We start from the raw sequence: 7083 nt of genomic DNA on the forward strand, positions 1-7083 counted from the left end.
TCGAAAATAGTGAGATAGAGGTATGGGACGGGCTGGGTTGGTCGGAAACGGCGAGAATCTCCAGAATAATTTCTCCTCGCCGCCGTGACTTTGCCAGCTCGATCTGGGCGCGTCCGGCGGCGGCTGGCCGGGAAACTTGGTGGCTGAGTTCGCGGTGGGACGGGCTACACTGGTGGCCGGCGCGTGTAGCATTCCGGCAACTGAAATCCGGCGTAACGCCGGTCAAACAGGGAGAGGCAGAGAGTCAAAAGAGAGAGAAAGGGAGAAAAAGCTTGCTGCGTGTTTTTGGTCTCTCGGGCTCGGGGAAGAAGAAGGAAAGGGAAAGGAAAAAAAAAAAAAGAAAAAAAAAAGAAAAAAAGATAGAGTTTTCCCACGTGGGGAAAAAAGAAAAGGAAAAAGAAAAAGAAAAGAAAAAGAAAAAGGAAAAGAAAAAGAAATAAAAAAGAAATAATTAAATAATATTAATAATAATATTATTATTTAAAATAATAATAAAATAATTTGATTTTTACACATGGTTGACATGTGGCATTTCACCATGGTGACACATGGTCACCTTCATTAAGTCACATGTGGCACATCGTTATGCGTGTAAAAATAATAAAAATAAAATAATACGGTATTTGAAAAACTTTACAGGTCCATAACTTTCAAACCACATGTCCAAATCGGACGTGCCGCTAGTCTACGGACTCGTATCGACGAGCACTTCACAACCATGCATGAGTCAAAGCTCAATTCCCCATAAACAAAAAGTCAACTCCGGCACCCCTTGGACAGTTTGGACCTCAACTTGTTTTGCTCAAAACTTTCAAACCGTAGCTCCGTTTTCAACGTGCTACTAGTCTACGAACTCGTGCCAACGTGTACTCCGTAACGGTACCTCAATCAACCTAGAATTCCAACCTGGTCAAAAAGTCAACTTTTGACCCTTTCGGTCAACGGTCAACCTCGGTCAACGTGCAAAAATTTCCGACATGTTTCGGGACGGGGTGTTACAGCGCCGCTGCAAAAAAGTGTCTCGACCATGGAGGGACGGCCTACCCTCATCCGATGGCAAACACAGGACAACCCTATAAAATCACCTGCGCGCTACTCACACCCACCCGCGCGCTAATCATATCCGTGTGCACACTAACCATATCACATATAAACAGAACACCAGTACGTGATGGTGCATCTAAATATCATAAAATCCATATATTTATTTTATATCTCAAAATCTCAAATTTTCCATAACATACCGGGTTTATTCCATCCAATTAAACACGTAAATTTCCCACAATTCCATTTTAATCATCGTCATAAATTCATCACATAAATACCGTAATTTTCAAATCCACCAGCTCTCAAATCCACCAATTTAAATATTCAATTCTTCCAATAGCATAAATATTTTTGAAATATAATAAATTAAATCACATAATATTCCAGGTGCATACTTATAAAAATTGAAGTCACCAACATAAACAAATATTTTCCTTGAAATATTTGAAAATCAAATCATGCCCAAAATAATGTTAAAACCACAAGAATTTTATATATAATTAAATTCCACAATCCTCAATACCATAAAATAATTTTCACATGGCATAAATTTATATAATGCATATTTTCTTTAATCAAAATAAATCCACCAATAATTTCCCCAATAAATCAATTAAATATTTGACACATAGAATATAAATTTCAAATATTCAATTCACATAAAATATTCAAAAATTTAATTCCCGAAATTAATTTGAAGGTGGGTCACTCACCTTAAGCACGTATATCAATCAAGATCCTCCGCAACATCGACTCCACTACTCGCACGTGCACCTAAAACATCCATAATACACCAAACCAAATATATTAATATTTTAATCGGGTAACTCCCAAATGGGTACCTGGGGAGCGAACACAAACGACAACCAAAGTTGACGAGTAATATACTGAATCGAAGCTTGAGTGACGAGGATTATAAATCCGGTCTTACTTCCTGGAGATCGGACCGGTGGTGGCCGGAATCTCACCGGAAAGCTTTCGGGATTCAACTCTTCGATCCTCTCAATCCGTCACGAATTGGCGGAAAAGGATCCCGGATTTGGATTCAGGGGGTTGGAATCAGTGGAGAGGGACCGGCAGTGCAACTGGGTACTCACCGGAACAGTGATTTTCGGCGAGCCGCCGCGGTCATCGGCAACCGTCGCCGGCGGCGGCGCGTGCGGTGGCCGTTGGCTGAAATTTTTGGGGGTTTTGTAGATCAAGAGGAGAGGGTTCCAACAGGACCGGCGGTGAGGCAAATGGAGGCCGGACGGCGAAGAAATCGGGGTTTGAAAGTTTTCGGCACCTCGCCGAAAAATGCTCCGATTCCGGTGCGTCGGAGGTCCCGTGGCCGTGAAATTTGGTGGGCTGGCCAGAAATGAGGAGGTGGTGAGGGGTGGTTGGCGCGTGTGGCCTGAAAATGGTCGAAAAGGGGTCAAACGGCGGTGGAGGGGAAAAATCGTCGCTGAGCTTCGCCGGCTCGATCTGGGCACATCCGGCGACCGGCGGTCGTGAGATTTTGGGGTTTGACCGGAAATGGGGAGGCGCTCCCACCTGGCCGGCGCGTGTAGCAAGGATCGGCCTAAAAATTTGTCAATTCCGGCGGTCGGTCGTTTCTCTCTCTCTCTCTCTCTCTCTCTCTCTCTCCTCTCTCTCTTTCTCTCTCCTCCCTGATATTTTTGCCAAATAAAAGCCACCGTGGGTGACACTGTTCACCCACGTGGACCAATCAGGTGACGACACGTCTATAACTTTTTAACCACCGTGGGTGACACTGTGCACTGAAGCCAGATATAATAAAATATTACGTTATCCGGCAAACTTCACACGTCTATAACTTTTTAACCAGATGTCCGATTTAAGCGTGCCACTAGTCTATGGCCTAGTATCAACGAGTACTTTACAACCATATAAAAATCAAAGCAAAATTATACAACGATAAAAAGTCAACTCCCGGCACCTTTTGGACAGTTTGTACCACGACTTGTTTTGCTTATAACTTTCAAACCGTAGCTCCGTTTTCGACGTGCTACTAGTCTACGAACTCGGGGCATCATGCACTTCGCCACGGTACCCTGGTCACCTCAAAATTTCAACTGGAACAAAAAGTCAACTTTTGACCCACTCGATCAACGGTCAACCTCGATCAACGGTCAACCTCGATCAACGTGCACGAATTCCGATGTGGTTTGGGACGGGGTGTTACAACCTTCCCCCCTTATAAGAATTTTGTCCTCGAAATTCCGCACGTCACTGGAACAGATAAGGATACTGATCATGCATTTGCGCTTCGGGCTCCCACGTCGCTTCCTCAATTAAATGGTTCCGCCATAAAACTTTAACTAGAGGAATAGTCTTGTTACGTAGCACCCGCTCCTCGCGATCCAAAACCTGCACTGGTTGCTCCACATACGAAAGATTTTTCCTTAATTCTATGTCAGGACTCTCGAGTACGTGTGAGGGGTTTGCAATATATTTCCGTAGCATCGAAACATGAAACACGTTGTGCACTCGGGCTAGCTCTTCCGGTAATGCCAATCTATAAGCCACAGGGCCAATCCTCTCCGTAATCTCGTAAGGCCTAATATAACGAGGACCCAACTTACCTCATCGACCAAAGCGTACTACTCCTTTCCATGGAGATAACTTTAGGAATACCCAATTTCCTACTTCAAATTCCAAATCCTTCCTACGCACATCGGCGTAACTCTTCTGCCGATCTTGGGCAACCTTCAACCGATCCCTAATGATCTTCACCTTGTCCAAGGTCATCCGTAAATACTCAGATCCAACCGCATTATTTGTTGCAAGGAGTCTCTCTTCTCCTACCTCACTCAAGCACAAAGGTGTCCGACACTGCCTCCCATATAAAGCTTCATACGGGGACATCCCAGTACTCGCCTGATAACTGTTGTTATAGACAATTTCTATCAATGGCAATTGTTCATCCCAGCTACCGCGAAATTGCATAACACAAGACCTTAGCATGTCTTCTAATGTCTGAATTGTGCGCTCAGCTTGTCCATTAGATTGCGGGTGAAAGGCGGTGTTGTAGTTAAGTCTTGCTCCTAATGCATCAGCCAACTTCCGCCATAGTCGTGAAGTAAAACGTGGATCTGGATCAGATACGATGGCCAGTGGTACTCCATGAAGACTTACAATACGTTGCACGAACAATTGGGCCAATTTCTCGGGTGAGAAGCGCTCTCTTACAGGTAGAAAGTGTGCTGACTTGGTAAGACGATCGATGATCACCCAAATGCCGTCGTACCTTCTAGGTGTGGGAGGAAGCTTAAATACGAAGTCCATGTTGAGTTCTTCCCACTTCCACACGGGAATAGGTAAGGGTTGGAGTAGCCTTGAAGGCTTCTGTCTTTCTGCCTTCACCTGTTGACAAATCAAACACTTTGATACAAAATCTGCCACTTCTCTCTTCATGCCAATCCACCAACAATACTTAACAAGCTTTCGGTACAGTTTGGTACTTCCAGGATGCATCGCATACATCGAGCTATGCGCCTCTTCTAAAATCTCCTTCTTGAGTTCTGGGTTATCAGGAACGCAAAGTCGCCCTTTATACACGAGGGCTCCATCCCTCCTTATGGAAAACTCCGGATCAAGATCTTCTTGTACCTTGCTCTTAATTGTTCTCAATTTAGGATCTTCCATTTGGGTCTCCACTATACGATCCACCAACACCGGTCGCACCTGAAAACTAGCCATAAGAACTCCTGAAGGATGCATATGCATTAACACCCCCATTTTCTTCAACTCCACATGAGAGGTAGTTGGATGGCTTGGATGTGAGCAAGAGATCCGATAGCCTTCCTACTCAAAGCATCTGCCACTACATTAGCCTTGCCTGGGTGATAATCAATCACATAGTCATAATCCTTCAATAACTCCATCCATCTCCTTTGCCTCATATTTAATTCCTTTTGGGTGAAAATGTACTTGAGGCTTTTGTGGTTGGTATAAATTTGGCATGTGGCCCCATACAAGTAGTGTCTTCACTTCTTTAGAGTAAAGACTACCGCCGCCAATTCTAAGTCATGCGTAGGGTAATTTTGTTCGTGCTGCTTCAATTGCCTTGAGGCATATGCTACCACCCTTTGATTCTGCATTAGCAAGCAACCCAACCCTTGATGGGATGCATCACAATAGACTTCAAAACCCTCACTCCCATTAGGTAAAGTTAAGACAGGTGCGGACGTTAACCTTTGTTTCAATTCCTGAAAGCTCTGCTCACACCTGTCTGTCCAGCTAAATTCAACATTCTTTTGGGTTAATTTATGAAGTGGCCCGGCGATTCTCGAAAACCCTTCTATAAAACGACGATAGTATCCCGCTAATCCAAGAAAACTTCGTACTTCACTCACAGTGGTAGGGCGCTCCCAACTCAACACTGCCTTCACCTTATCAGGGTCCACATAGATGCCTTCGGCTGACACGATATGTCCGAGAAAAAGACAAAAACAAAAAGAATAAATAAATAAATATTAAAATCATAGAATAATAATATATAAAATAAAGACAAAATAACATAATATAGTATTTTCTTATTGCTGACATGTGTCACTTATAAAATATTACACATGGTGCATCCCACTTGGTGACACGTGGCATAACTATTCACATTTTTAAAAATAATATTAAAATAATATTGTATTTGAAAATTTTTGCAGGTCCATAACTTTTTAACAAAATGTCTAAATCAGGTGTATCGCTAGTGTACAGACTTGTATCGATGAGTACTTCACATCTGTACATGAGTCAAAGCTCATATCCCCAAAAATAAAAAGTTAACCCCGGCACTCTTGGACAATTTGGACCTCAAATTGTTTTGCTCATAACTTTCAAACCGTAGCTTCGTTTTCAATGTGCTACTAGTCTATGAATTCGTGCCAATGTGTACTTCGTAACGGTGCTTCAGTCAATGTAGAATTCCATCCAAATCAAAAGTCAACATTTGACCCCTTCAATCAACAGTCAATAGTCAAACTTGGTCAAGCTCGATCAAATTTGAGAAATTTCCTATGTATTTCAGGACCGGGTGTTACATAGTAGTATGTAAAAATTTATTTATGATTGAATCTATACATTGGGTTTGATTATGTGTCAAAATTTTATAATCCTGATATGATCTGTATTGCATTGATTGAATATCAATCTGAAATAAATTGCGTATTGATTCTTAGGTTTACACCCGCTTGATCAATTTATTATTTCAGAGTAAAAAATATAAAAATGTTTCCTATTCAAACTATGTATGATTTTCAATTGGCTTGGTTGTGTGACGATGGTCAAACATTATAGAACCTCTTTGATTGTATTGATTGGATCTGAAACTTGTTTAAATTGATGCTTTCTAAAAAAGTTAGGCCAAAAGGAATTTTGATTGGAGATGGATTTATGACCTGATTTTGGTCGATTTTACATTGAAAATAGTCCAGAAATTGAATCCAATCTAAAGCACCCAAAAAAACTGTTGAAAAATGTAATCGAAAACCGAAGTTTCCATCGCGTCAAATCATGGGTCGCCTGACCCATGAATCTATAAGTGGGTCAAAATACAACTGACTTCAACAGAAATTTTGAAAAAAAAAAAAAAATTCAAATTCTTATATTCTAGTTATGGCCAATATATATATGTGTATATATATATACGCACACATATATTTCCCAAGTTTTTACTTATTTCTAATTAATAAAGGAAAAGGAAAATAAAAGGGAAAGTGTTTATATTTCATATTTTTTTTTTTTATAAATAATTAAACCTAAAGTGAGAGAAAAGTGGTGTTTTCTCGTGCCTTTATTTATAAATAAATAAAAGAGAATGAAATATAGTATTTTACCTATAAATAAAAATTTTCCTTGTACATGATAGATATATATCTATATAATATATAAAAGTTGAATAATCAATAAATAAAATTACCCTGTCGTCATAAGGTTCTTTTGAATTCCATCAAAATAAAAAAAAAATTAAAAAAAAAAAAAAACTCTTCTCCCATGCGCCTTCTTATTTATCTTTTTCATCCAATTTAACTCAATGCT

The sequence above is a fragment of the Ziziphus jujuba genome, chromosome 6, assembly GCF_031755915.1.
Source record: "Ziziphus jujuba cultivar Dongzao chromosome 6, ASM3175591v1".
In the NCBI taxonomy this organism is placed as follows: domain Eukaryota; kingdom Viridiplantae; phylum Streptophyta; class Magnoliopsida; order Rosales; family Rhamnaceae; genus Ziziphus; species Ziziphus jujuba.